Consider the following 13,545-nt stretch of genomic DNA (forward strand, 5'->3'; position numbering starts at 1 on the left):
CTATCTAGACATTTAGAAGTGCCCAACGTATGTTAAATGTAGAGGTAGTGAAATATCACTTTGCAAACACTCACTTTGGGGAGTGGGGTGATGAACCCCTCTGAGCAATACTATCTTTACTTGCCCCAGGGTTTGGAGGAGGTGCTGGGAGGCAGTGACAATGGCCATGTAGTAGTATGTGTATATGGAACCTTTTCTGATGCCATTTTTATTTATTTGCATTTTGTTTTGCTGTGTGTATAGTGTGTATAATGGAGAAATATGTCTAAATTTTCAGCATCTAGACTCTAGATGTTAAAGACGTTGCCAACATATGACAAAGTAGTAAAATTAGCACATAATGTACACCGTTAGAATTCATAGAAACTTTTGTTCTGTAAATGGCTCGGGGATAGAAATTTGCTCAGCTGTTTCTAACCATTACACATGCTTATATTTGTCTACTGGTTTGAAGGGAGAAGAAAGTGGGTTGAAGCCCAAATGGTTATATTTAGAGGATGATATCTTAGATAGTACCCATTGCCTTGCATACAGTTTTATTTACCAATGCCATGTGAGTCGTAGATAAGTTCTTGCATGAAACATCTAGTCTTTCTAAATATCTGAAAGTGCTTGACACACTCTAAAGGTACAGAGGTAGTACAATAATATTTTGTGTATATAGTTTTCTAAACTGGAGAAATGCTGTGTGTAGAAATAGAATTGTTAGCCTGCCTCTGAGAACAGTGTACCAGCTGTACTTGTTCAGTGGATCGAGGAGGTGGGAGGGAAGGAACTGCAAAAAGATTCCGTTAGTGTGCTAGACATTTCTAGCTTACCCAACACCCCGTGTGTTGTATGCATCTCATGTAACTTTGCTATACTGTATATATTGTACATACTGGACAAACGAGTCACAGGACACAAGGCGGGCTGAAGGGTTGAACTTTCTTCAGTTCAGAGACCAAAATGTTCTCACAAGACACTTTGAGATCTAACCATCCTTACATGTGTTTTTCAGCACTACTATGTATATAGGGGACAAATTCGTGTCCTCATCTGAAACATCTTCTAGGTGTTTAGAAGTGCACAAAATACGTTAAAAATAGACATAGTAAATAATACATTTTGTAGATTCTCCTGTTTAAACTCATGGTGAAATGCTGTCTTTTGGAGCTAGAAAGAGAGAACCACGTCTGTGTCAGCCGCAGGCCACACTCAAGCCAGGCTCTCACTACAGATGACTCAGACTGACTGGGGAGATGAACCCAAGCCCAACGCTCCCTCCTGTGTTGGCAATTGTCTTATTGCTGAACTATACACAATTCTTTTTCTTTGGCAACATCACTAGCTAACACCAAAGGGGCAAGTGTAAAGGTTTGGGTTATCAGTACTGTGAGCACTTTGTCCTGAAAGTGCACCACACCTAACACAGGACAAAGGGCCTGGCTGCTCACAACCTACACACAAGTGTGGAGTCAGTTTCTCAGCGAAGATCAGTGTCAGCTCCTTCCTTCCCACATCTGTGAGAAAGGAAAAGATGACCTGGGAAAGTGATCATCCAGATACCCATCAACTCTTCAGGAAAACTGCTTCACATGAATTCAAAACGACCTAAACTTGACCAGAATTTTAAGTGAATTCTCATTATATCACCACTAAAACTTGCACTTAGAAAACACTGATAACTTACATATTTAAATTGCTGTTTCACCTACTAAGCCCACTTTAAAGGCTTGCCATGATCCTACTAAGGAACTTAAACAGGGAGCTCCTCGCTCCAGGAGTTTCACCACACTTTGTCCTCCATAGACAGAATCGCCCACTTAAGACACTTCCTTCCAGCCAAAATGTCACTCCAAGTTCAAAGTGAACTACAGTAGGTGTGGCAGAAAGTGCAATCGAAAGCATGTTCACACAATAGAGCTAGCACATATAAACGATGTATGCAAATGCACATGAGAGTAAGAAACGTCTCTGTGGACAAACTTATATACAGCTGTTTACAACTTCAAACTAGTACAACTGGGAACATCTACAGAAGCCACAATAAACTCAGATGCACACTCAGAACAGTCTCACCAACTGGTTGCCCAGGAGCTCCTTAGAGAGCAGAGTGGGGCTACTTAAGAAATGCTCTCTTCCTGATCAATCATGTCTGTTTTAACTGAAAACACGCCTGCCAGCATGTGCTTAGGAATCTCAGAACCTCGGACTTTAAGGGCATAGCAAGCTTTCTTCACTTTGGCCAGGCTCTGTTTCAAGGTGTACAGCTTCTTAGAGACCTCATAGAGCTCAGTGTTGCCAATGAACGAGAACCCATCGTAAACCTGGCGTAAAAACTGGCTCACTTCAAAGGGGGTGTCAATGTCCCCATTCCCCACACTGTTAATACACAACTCTCCAGTTAAGCCAGCCACGCCCAGCAGGTAGTCAACAGGTGTGAGCTTCAGTCTGCTTCTCTTGCCCATCAGCGGGAGGAGTCTTACTCTCTTTCCCACTGTCTTCTGCTGTAAATGTCAATTGCTTGTTAATCTCTTCCATACTGATCAGTGAACGAGTTTTAATGAAGTGTTGAAAAAGACAGCCTCCACGTATTCCTGCAGTCCTGTGGTGACGGCTCAATGGTCTTCTCCCGAGAGCTCTTGGGCTACCTGCAGGATTTTCTGTCTGACATCATCCAGCTTACTTGCTGATTCAGTCAGTATCTCCTCCGTATCAGGAGCACTTGTAATCCTATGGAGAAGAAAAATTGTCCTCTTACTTTCCACAGTAATATCCCGGCTTAGTTTCACGAGTCTCTCATATATGTCGTGCCTCGTCCAGTTCCTGCTGAAATGATTTGAAGGCCTGCATCACCAGCGAAGACAAACCGGCATCCTTCCCCTCTCTCCTTTGGTTATGTGGGAAGTTGTCATGCTTCTCTTCCTGAACCCTCCTGGTCCTTCTTTGGGGTTCATAGCCGCAGGGCCTCAGCTTGCACGCGCAGGGATCGCAGCTGCCGCCGGCCAGCTTAGCGAAAGGCAGACACGCCCGGCCGAGCCCGCTGAGCCCGTGGGTGACAGCGCAGACCACCCTGATCGCAGTAGGCCGCCGCCCGAAGCGGAGCCGGAAAAAAAACTCTTCTTAAACCCACTTAGGAAGTGAAATTGTTAATCTCCCCACAAAAATATGATAGATGCAAACACATGGCTCCAGGGTGGAGAGAACTGGAAGAGGGGATAGACCAGAACCTTGCTGTTTAGAAGGCAGTTTCTGACCACAGCCTTTGTTAGGTGTGCAGTGTATTCACTGGAGTGTACACATGCTGGGGAAACCGAAGTGCTTAGTGGGAATATCTGGTCTCTAGACTTTTAAGTGCATGATAGACTTGATATGGTAATGCATGTCTTTAATTCTGGGCCGAGGCAAGTGGATCTCTGTGTTCTGGGTGAGCCAGGGCTATATAGACTTTGTCTCAAAACAGTAAGAAAGTTTGGACTGGTAGGGTGGCTCAGCATGTAAAGGTGCTTGCCACCAAGCTGGTGACCTGAGTTTGATTTCCAGGATCCACTTGATAGGAGAACAGTGATTCACAGCTTGTCTTTTAGACTCGACACAAGTGCAGTGGCACACGTGTGCACATGTACATACAGTATTATATAAATGTAAAAAATGCACAACATGGTAAAAATAGAGGGCTGACACCACTTTTTAGGATTACTCTGTTATGTCATAGGAATGGTCACACTGGTGAAATGGAGGTTAAACTTGGCCTATGAGCAGATGCTGTTACCAGGTGGTGGAGGTGGGCTTGGGCAAAGCTTAGCGCTCAGAAGGAGGCACTGTAGCTGTTGGTTGGTTCAAGTTGTCTAGCCATTGGTTAGGTGCGCATTTCAGTTAATGCTGCCAGGCATTGGAGGTAAAGCCCAGTGCCTAAAGGATGTTAGAAGTAGCAAAAGAGTCGCTCAAGGTCAGGCTAGTCTTTTGGGGAGGGCTGTCTTCTGGGCATGACCTCTGTTAATCCTCTCACTAGCATCATCTACACTTAGGAGTTGTGCAGAAAAGAGGATGGGTGAGGGAAAGACTGCTAGTGCCACTACGTCTAGAGGACAGCTGTACCCAGGGGCCCTATGTGCGTGCATCTTGGTAAAATACGTGTGTACATTTTGCACAGTTCATTCCTCGTCATCTGGACATTATGTCCTAAAGGAGAGCACATGCTTAAAGGTAGAGCTATGGTAGAATTGACAAAAGGGTTCCTCTTGAGCATGGAACTGCTAAGCCAAGTCTGAACAGTGTGGAGAAATTCATGTTGCTAGGCTGACTGGAGAGGCAGAGAGGTTCACAGGCCAAGTTCTTTCTTCCTTCCTTCCTTCCTTCCTTCCTTCCTTCCTTCCTTCCTTCCTTCCTTTCTTTCTTTCTTCCTTTCTTTCTTTCTCTTTTTTTTAGATTTATTTATTTATTATACATAAGTACACTGTAGCTGTCTTCAGACATCCCAGAAGAGGGTACCAGATCTCATTATGGATGGTTGTGAGCCATCACGTGGTTGCTGGGATTTGAACTCATGACCTTAGACCTTCGGAAGAGCAGTCGGAGCTCTTAACCACTGAGCAATCTCTCCAGCCCAGGGATTACATTTCTTGAAGGGAACTACCCTTCTTCTACATATGAATTTAGGAATGCTATACATAGTGTGGTCTGCTGCTTTGTGTTTCCTTGCACTGAATGATTGCAGAATTTTATGTAACTTTGCCAGTACATTATGTGAAAGCTTACTAGCATTCCTAGCTGCAGAGAGAGAGAAAGAGAGAGAGAGAGTTAGTTTTAAAGTTTGTGTGGGTCAGCTGGTCCAGAAAAGAACACGTTAGGCAGTCCCACAGGACACACTATGGGGCCAGTGGCTCAGTTCGTTCCTGTGGTTCCTTTGTGCTTGCGAGCCATTTGCACTCACTGCTCATTGCACTCACGCGCTGATCCCCAAAGCGCCAGTTGCACGCTGAGCACCGAGCGGAACGAATGCAGAATTTAATTGTAACATTGTCCGTCTATCTAGAGGCCTGCTGCCTTTTTTTTTTTTTGGTCTTCTATGAAATTTCGGTTGCCAAGGAAGACGGGATTACAATTTTGTCTGACAGATTGAGATATCAAAATCCTCCCTCGTCTAGTTTTTCGTTGGTGAATATTCACAATGTGGGGAAAGCGTGGCGTGGTACAGACCTAGAACGACACATCGAGCTGAGTTGCTTGTGACTGGGTGACTTTGTTCTTGCCTTCTCGTGTTTTGTTTCCTGCAATGCACATATTTAAAAAAATAAACGAAAGTTTCTTTTAAAACACATTTTTAAGAAGTAATATGCATGTCTCTTGAAGCCCTTGTACAGTGAAAGCTTACTCGCATTCCTAGCTGCAAAGAGAAAAAAAATTGTAAAAGTGTGTGTGGGTCAGCTGGTCCAGAAAAGAACTCGTTAGGCAGTCCCACCTGACGCACTACAGGGCCCATGGCTCCATTCCTGTTTGAGAGCGATTTGCACTCACTGCTTCAACTGGAAGCGCCAATCCCCAATGCACCTTTGCTCGCTGGCAGTGCAAAGCAGAGGAAAAGCAGAGGCCCTCCACGTGGGCCTCCAACAGATCACACAGCGCAAAGCAGAGGCCCTCCACGTGGGCCTCCAACAGATCACACAGCGCCCTAGGACCCCGGGGTCAGAACTCCTGGCAAATCTAATTTCTAGGTTCAGACCACCCCTGGCAAACTTGGAGGTGATCACTATATCCCCCAACGCAGTGCTACCCAAATGGAGGTGGGTGGCGGGGAGAGACGGGGGGGGGGGGCGGGGGGGGGCGGGGGGGGGAGGGAGACGCCCACCAAGAAAGAGCATCAGAAAGCCTGGGCTCTGAACCTTTTTGATGTGGAGGAAGCCAAGATCTTCAGGCTCAGTGGAAAACCTCAGAGTGCCCCAGAAGGCTACCTACCAGAACAGACTAGAAAAGAAAAGACTCTACAGTCAGAAAGCCATGCCTGGCTTCAGCTGGAAGGCTTGCAGATACATTCCTTTCCTGCTAGACAGGAGTCTTGATGCCCCTGAAATCCGGAACGACTACTACCTGAATCTTGTGGATTGGAGCTCCGGAAATGTTTTGGCTGTGGCACTGGACAGCAGTGTGTACTTATGGAATGCTGGTTCCGGTGGCATCTTGCTCTTGGCTGCGAATGGAGCAGCCTGGGGACTACATATCCTCGGTGGCCTGGATCAAAGAGGACAACTACCTAGCTGTGGGCACCAGCAATGCTGAGATGCAGCTATGGAATGTGCAGCAAGCAGCACACTCTGCTCGAGTAAGCTCCCTCAGTTGGAACAGCTATATCCTGTCCAGAATGCAGAATTTAATTGTAACGTTGTCCGTCTATCTAGAGGCCTGCTGCCTTTTTTTTTTTTGGTCTTCTATGAAATTTCGGTTGCCAAGGAAGACCGGATTACAATTTTGTCTGACAGATTGAGATATCAAAATCCTCCCTCGTCTAGTTTTTCGTTGGTGAATATTCACAATGTGGGGAAAGCGTGGCGTGGTACAGACCTAGAACGACACATCGAGCTGAGTTGCTTGTGACTGGGTGACTTTGTTCTTGCCTTCTCGTGTTTTGTTTCCTGCAATGCACATATTTAAAAAAATAAACGAAAGTTTCTTTTAAAACACATTTTTAAGAAGTAATATGCATGTCTCTTGAAGCCCTTGTACAGTGAAAGCTTACTCGCATTCCTAGCTGCAAAGAGAAAAAAAATTGTAAAAGTGTGTGTGGGTCAGCTGGTCCAGAAAAGAACTCGTTAGGCAGTCCCACCTGACGCACTACAGGGCCCATGGCTCCATTCCTGTTTGAGAGCGATTTGCACTCACTGCTTCAACTGGAAGCGCCAATCCCCAATGCACCTTTGCTCGCTGGCAGTGCAAAGCAGAGGAAAAGCAGAGGCCCTCCACGTGGGCCTCCAACAGATCACACAGCGCAAAGCAGAGGCCCTCCACGTGGGCCTCCAACAGATCACACAGCGCCCTAGGACCCCGGGGTCAGAACTCCTGGCAAATCTAATTTCTAGGTTCAGACCACCCCTGGCAAACTTGGAGGTGATCACTATATCCCCCAACGCAGTGCTACCCAAATGGAGGTGGGTGGCGGGGAGAGACGGGGGGGGGGGGCGGGGGGGGCGGGGGGGGCGGGGGGGGGAGGGAGACGCCCACCAAGAAAGAGCATCAGAAAGCCTGGGCTCTGAACCTTTTTGATGTGGAGGAAGCCAAGATCTACAGGCTCAGTGGAAAACCTCAGAGTGCCCCAGAAGGCTACCTACCAGAACAGACTAGAAAAGAAAAGACTCTACAGTCAGAAAGCCATGCCTGGCTTCAGCTGGAAGGCTTGCAGATACATTCCTTTCCTGCTAGACAGGAGTCTTGATGCCCCTGAAATCCGGAACGACTACTACCTGAATCTTGTGGATTGGAGCTCCGGAAATGTTTTGGCTGTGGCACTGGACAGCAGTGTGTACTTATGGAATGCTGGTTCCGGTGGCATCTTGCTCTTGGCTGCGAATGGAGCAGCCTGGGGACTACATATCCTCGGTGGCCTGGATCAAAGAGGACAACTACCTAGCTGTGGGCACCAGCAATGCTGAGATGCAGCTATGGAATGTGCAGCAAGCAGCACACTCTGCTCGAGTAAGCTCCCTCAGTTGGAACAGCTATATCCTGTCCAGAATGCAGAATTTAATTGTAACGTTGTCTGTCTATCTAGAGGCCTGCTGCCTTTTTTTTTTTTTGGTCTTCTATGAAATTTCGGTTGCCAAGGAAGACGGGATTACAATTTTGTCTGACAGATTGAGATATCAAAATCCTCCCTCGTCTAGTTTTTCGTTGGTGAATATTCACAATGTGGGGAAAGCGTGGCGTGGTACAGACCTAGAACGACACATCGAGCTGAGTTGCTTGTGACTGGGTGACTTTGTTCTTGCCTTCTCGTGTTTTGTTTCCTGCAATGCACATATTTAAAAAAATAAACGAAAGTTTCTTTTAAAACACATTTTTAAGAAGTAATATGCATGTCTCTTGAAGCCCTTGTACAGTGAAAGCTTACTCGCATTCCTAGCTGCAAAGAGAAAAAAAATTGTAAAAGTGTGTGTGGGTCAGCTGGTCCAGAAAAGAACTCGTTAGGCAGTCCCACCTGACGCACTACAGGGCCCATGGCTCCATTCCTGTTTGAGAGCGATTTGCACTCACTGCTTCAACTGGAAGCGCCAATCCCCAATGCACCTTTGCTCGCTGGCAGTGCAAAGCAGAGGAAAAGCAGAGGCCCTCCACGTGGGCCTCCAACAGATCACACAGCGCAAAGCAGAGGCCCTCCACGTGGGCCTCCAACAGATCACACAGCGCCCTAGGACCCCGGGGTCAGAACTCCTGGCAAATCTAATTTCTAGGTTCAGACCACCCCTGGCAAACTTGGAGGTGATCACTATATCCCCCAACGCAGTGCTACCCAAATGGAGGTGGGTGGCGGGGAGAGACGGGGGGGGGGGCGGGGGGGGCGGGGGGGGGCGGGGGGGGGAGGGAGACGCCCACCAAGAAAGAGCATCAGAAAGCCTGGGCTCTGAACCTTTTTGATGTGGAGGAAGCCAAGATCTACAGGCTCAGTGGAAAACCTCAGAGTGCCCCAGAAGGCTACCTACCAGAACAGACTAGAAAAGAAAAGACTCTACAGTCAGAAAGCCATGCCTGGCTTCAGCTGGAAGGCTTGCAGATACATTCCTTTCCTGCTAGACAGGAGTCTTGATGCCCCTGAAATCCGGAACGACTACTACCTGAATCTTGTGGATTGGAGCTCCGGAAATGTTTTGGCTGTGGCACTGGACAGCAGTGTGTACTTATGGAATGCTGGTTCCGGTGGCATCTTGCTCTTGGCTGCGAATGGAGCAGCCTGGGGACTACATATCCTCGGTGGCCTGGATCAAAGAGGACAACTACCTAGCTGTGGGCACCAGCAATGCTGAGATGCAGCTATGGAATGTGCAGCAAGCAGCACACTCTGCTCGAGTAAGCTCCCTCAGTTGGAACAGCTATATCCTGTCCAGAATGCAGAATTTAATTGTAACGTTGTCTGTCTATCTAGAGGCCTGCTGCCTTTTTTTTTTTTGGTCTTCTATGAAATTTCGGTTGCCAAGGAAGACGGGATTACAATTTTGTCTGACAGATTGAGATATCAAAATCCTCCCTCGTCTAGTTTTTCGTTGGTGAATATTCACAATGTGGGGAAAGCGTGGCGTGGTACAGACCTAGAACGACACATCGAGCTGAGTTGCTTGTGACTGGGTGACTTTGTTCTTGCCTTCTCGTGTTTTGTTTCCTGCAATGCACATATTTAAAAAAATAAACGAAAGTTTCTTTTAAAACACATTTTTAAGAAGTAATATGCATGTCTCTTGAAGCCCTTGTACAGTGAAAGCTTACTCGCATTCCTAGCTGCAAAGAGAAAAAAAATTGTAAAAGTGTGTGTGGGTCAGCTGGTCCAGAAAAGAACTCGTTAGGCAGTCCCACCTGACGCACTACAGGGCCCATGGCTCCATTCCTGTTTGAGAGCGATTTGCACTCACTGCTTCAACTGGAAGCGCCAATCCCCAATGCACCTTTGCTCGCTGGCAGTGCAAAGCAGAGGAAAAGCAGAGGCCCTCCACGTGGGCCTCCAACAGATCACACAGCGCAAAGCAGAGGCCCTCCACGTGGGCCTCCAACAGATCACACAGCGCCCTAGGACCCCGGGGTCAGAACTCCTGGCAAATCTAATTTCTAGGTTCAGACCACCCCTGGCAAACTTGGAGGTGATCACTATATCCCCCAACGCAGTGCTACCCAAATGGAGGTGGGTGGCGGGGAGAGACGGGGGGGGGGGGGCGGGGGGGCGGGGGGGGAGGGAGACGCCCACCAAGAAAGAGCATCAGAAAGCCTGGGCTCTGAACCTTTTTGATGTGGAGGAAGCCAAGATCTTCAGGCTCAGTGGAAAACCTCAGAGTGCCCCAGAAGGCTACCTACCAGAACAGACTAGAAAAGAAAAGACTCTACAGTCAGAAAGCCATGCCTGGCTTCAGCTGGAAGGCTTGCAGATACATTCCTTTCCTGCTAGACAGGAGTCTTGATGCCCCTGAAATCCGGAACGACTACTACCTGAATCTTGTGGATTGGAGCTCCGGAAATGTTTTGGCTGTGGCACTGGACAGCAGTGTGTACTTATGGAATGCTGGTTCCGGTGGCATCTTGCTCTTGGCTGCGAATGGAGCAGCCTGGGGACTACATATCCTCGGTGGCCTGGATCAAAGAGGACAACTACCTAGCTGTGGGCACCAGCAATGCTGAGATGCAGCTATGGAATGTGCAGCAAGCAGCACACTCTGCTCGAGTAAGCTCCCTCAGTTGGAACAGCTATATCCTGTCCAGTGGTTCCCGGTCTGGCCACATCCACCACCCTGATGTTCGGGTAGCAGAACACCACGTGGCCACACTGAGTGAGCGGCCAAAGCCAGGAAGTATGTGGGCTGCCCTGGGCCCCAGATGGATGACATCTGGCAAGTGGTGGCAATGAAAACATCGTCAGACAAAGTGTGGCCTAGTGGTCCTGGAGAAAGTGGCTGGGGTCCCCTGCACTCAACATCAAGGTGCTGTCAACGCTGTTGCATGGTGTTCTTGCCAGTCCAATATTCTGGCAACAGGAGGAGGTACCAGTGACCGACACATTCGCATTCGGAACGTCTGCTCTGGGGCCTAAGTACTGTGGATGTGCAGTCCCAGGTGTGCTCCATCCTGTGGTTCCCCCACTGTAAAGAGCGTATCTCAGCTCATGGCTCTGCCCAGGATCAGCTGGTTATTTGGAAGTACCCAACCAAGGCCAAGGTGGCTGAGGTCAAAGGTCACACAGCCTGGGTCCTGAGTCTTACGATGAGTCCAGATGGGGCCACAGCAGCAGCAGCAGCAGCTGATGAGACTATGGTTGTGGCTCTGCTTTGAGTTGGACCCTGCCCTTTCTCAGGAGCGGGGGTGGGACAGGGCCTGGGGAGGGGGAAGCCAGTGTAGCTAAAAGTAGCCTTATCCACCAAGGCATCCATTGAAAACAAATCTTTCCTTCTTGATTTTTTTTGTTTATTTTTTAAAATAAAGTTCATATCTTCTTTTAAAAATGTTTGTATGGGTTAGACTAGGTATGAGAATCAGCCATGGGAATTCAATTTATTAATTATTTGTTTTTATTTGCATAGCTGTTTTGCATGCATAAGTATCTGTGCACTATGTATATACTTGGTGTTTGCAGAAGTCAGATCGCCTGGAACTGGAGTTATAGGCAATTGTGAGCTGCCATGTGGGTCCTGGGAATTGAACCCATAGGAACTAGGATTCTGTTCAAGTTGCTTAATGTAAAAAACATACATGGTGAAATTGTCTGCTCTTTAGCTGGGAAATCTATGGCAACTGGCTCTTCTGCCTGTAAAGAACGGAAGCAATATCTTTTAATGGTTCTTTAATAATATTTCTTCCTTCCTTCCTTCCTTCCTTCCTTCCTTCCTTCCTTCCTTCCTGCCTGCCTGCCTGCCTGCCTGCCTGCCTGCCTGCCTCTCTCTCTCTCTCTCTCTCTCTCTCTCTCTCTCTCTCTCTCTCTCTCTCTCTCTCTCGGTGTGTCTTTCTTTTAAAGACAGGAGTTTACAAGCAGGTCACCTCTCTTTTTAGGGCTGTAACCAGGAAGGCTGTTCCAGAGAAGAAAAAAAGGCTTCCTGCTGTTCCAGAAACCCTTAAGGAATTTTACAGGGTTGAAAGTGAAGCACCTGCGGAAGAAGTTTGCCCTGAAGACATTGATAAGGCAAGGAGGAAGCTCATCTAGGAGAAGACAAAAGCATTATCTCAAGGAGTGCAGGCAGGTGTACCGAACTGAGATATGGATGGCCAGGATGGCCTGGAAAGCTGCAAACTTTTAAGTACCCCCAGAAGCAAAATTGGTGTTTGTCATCAGAATCTGAGGTCTCAGTGGTCTGTCCAGTACTGCAACTTCTTAGTCTTAGACCGATTTTCAAGGGCACCTTTGTTTTAAGCTCAACAAGGCATCAGTTAACATGCTGAGGATTGTGGAACCCTACATTGCATGGGGCTACCCCAACCTGAAGTCAGTAAATGAGCTCATCTACAAGTGAAGCTATGGCCAAATCAATAAGAAGAGGATTGCCTTGACAGACAATTCTTTGATTACTGGATTTCTTAGTAAATTTGGCATCATCTGCATGGAGGATCTAGGTTATGAGATCTACACAGTTGGGAAACGCTTCAAGGAAGTGAATAAGTTATTATTATTATTATTCATTTTATTTATGTGTGATGGGAGTTGAAAGAGGGTGTGCATGTGCCACAGTGCATGTGTGGATGTCAGAGGACAAGTCTGGAGTGTCAGAGTCATTTCTTTCCTTCCACTGTGAGTTCCAGGGATGGCCAGCCTCTCAGGTGGCCAGCCTTGCAAGGCAAGGACTTTTACTCCTGAGCTATTTCCCTTTTCCAGGTTTGATGGAAGGGTATAAGGATCAGAATGGCTTCAATCACCACCTCCTCCACGAAATAGAAAGCATTTTACAAAACTGGGGCCTTGGTCAGGTGACTAGGTTCTATCTTCCCTTAGAGTGGTGAGTAACCTGGAGTGTTTCTCTTGAGTCCAGAACTTGGCATGGGTTCCTTTAACCACCATGCCTAGAAATGATTATTTCTTTTCCAGAAATACTCCCCAAACCATCTGGCACATACATGTGCTCTCACCTAGACAAAATAGTAATGTGAATGGAGAGGGTGGGAGGTATAGTTACAGCTTGTTACTCCATGTATACTTGCTTTGGGCACTGGGAAAACTTCATAATGAACATGGCCTATTGAAAGTAACCTAGGGCTACTATCTTCTAAAACTCCTCTTCAACATTCTGTTTAAATTTCATTCCCTTAGCAATTTCCATTCAGACCCCTTTTTAAAAATGTAATTTATATTTTATTAATCATTCCATTTGTTTACATCTCAAATGATATCCCACTTTCTGGTTACTCCTCCACAAGCCTCCCATCCCACAACCTTCCTCCCCTCCCTGCCCTTTGCCTCTGTGTGTGCTCCCCTACCCACTCACCCTCTCCAGCCCCACCACTTCAGCATCCCCTCCCCCATGCTGGGGCATCAAACATCCACAAGACCAAGGGCCTCCTCTCCTATTAATGTCTGACAAAGCCATCCTCTGCTGCCTATGTATCTGGAGCCATGGATCCCTCCCAGTACACGCCTTGGTTGGTGGTCTAGACCCTGGGAGCACTGGGCCAGCTGATGGGGTTGCAATCCCCCTCCCCCTCCCTCCTCCAGTCCTTTGGCCAATTCCCCCACCAGGGTTCCTGAGCTCAGTCTGATGATTATATGCAAGCATCCACACCTGCATTGGTCAGTTGCTGGGAGAACCTTCCAAGGAACAGCTACACCAGGTTCCTGTCAGCAAGCACCTCTTGGCAACAAAGTTTGGGGTTTGGTGTCTGCAGACAGGATGAACC

The 13,545-nt window shown here is 47.5% G+C and overlaps 6 pseudogenes; 5 read left to right on the forward strand and 1 right to left on the reverse strand.

Annotated features, from left to right (window-relative positions):
• Positions 1-1,192: 1,192 nt before the first annotated feature.
• Gm5761 (predicted gene 5761) lies at positions 1,193-3,089 on the reverse strand (annotated as a pseudogene).
• On the forward strand, positions 5,463-6,581 carry Gm15039 (annotated as a pseudogene).
• Positions 6,582-6,821: 240 nt separating this feature from the next.
• Positions 6,822-7,941, forward strand: Gm15042 (annotated as a pseudogene).
• Positions 7,942-8,189: 248 nt separating this feature from the next.
• Gm15045 lies at positions 8,190-9,316 on the forward strand (annotated as a pseudogene).
• Positions 9,317-9,556: 240 nt separating this feature from the next.
• On the forward strand, positions 9,557-11,099 carry Gm15043 (annotated as a pseudogene).
• Positions 11,744-12,323, forward strand: Gm15044 (predicted gene 15044; annotated as a pseudogene).

Source organism: Mus musculus, chromosome X (assembly GCF_000001635.26).
Source record: "Mus musculus strain C57BL/6J chromosome X, GRCm38.p6 C57BL/6J".
NCBI lineage: Eukaryota > Metazoa > Chordata > Mammalia > Rodentia > Muridae > Mus > Mus musculus.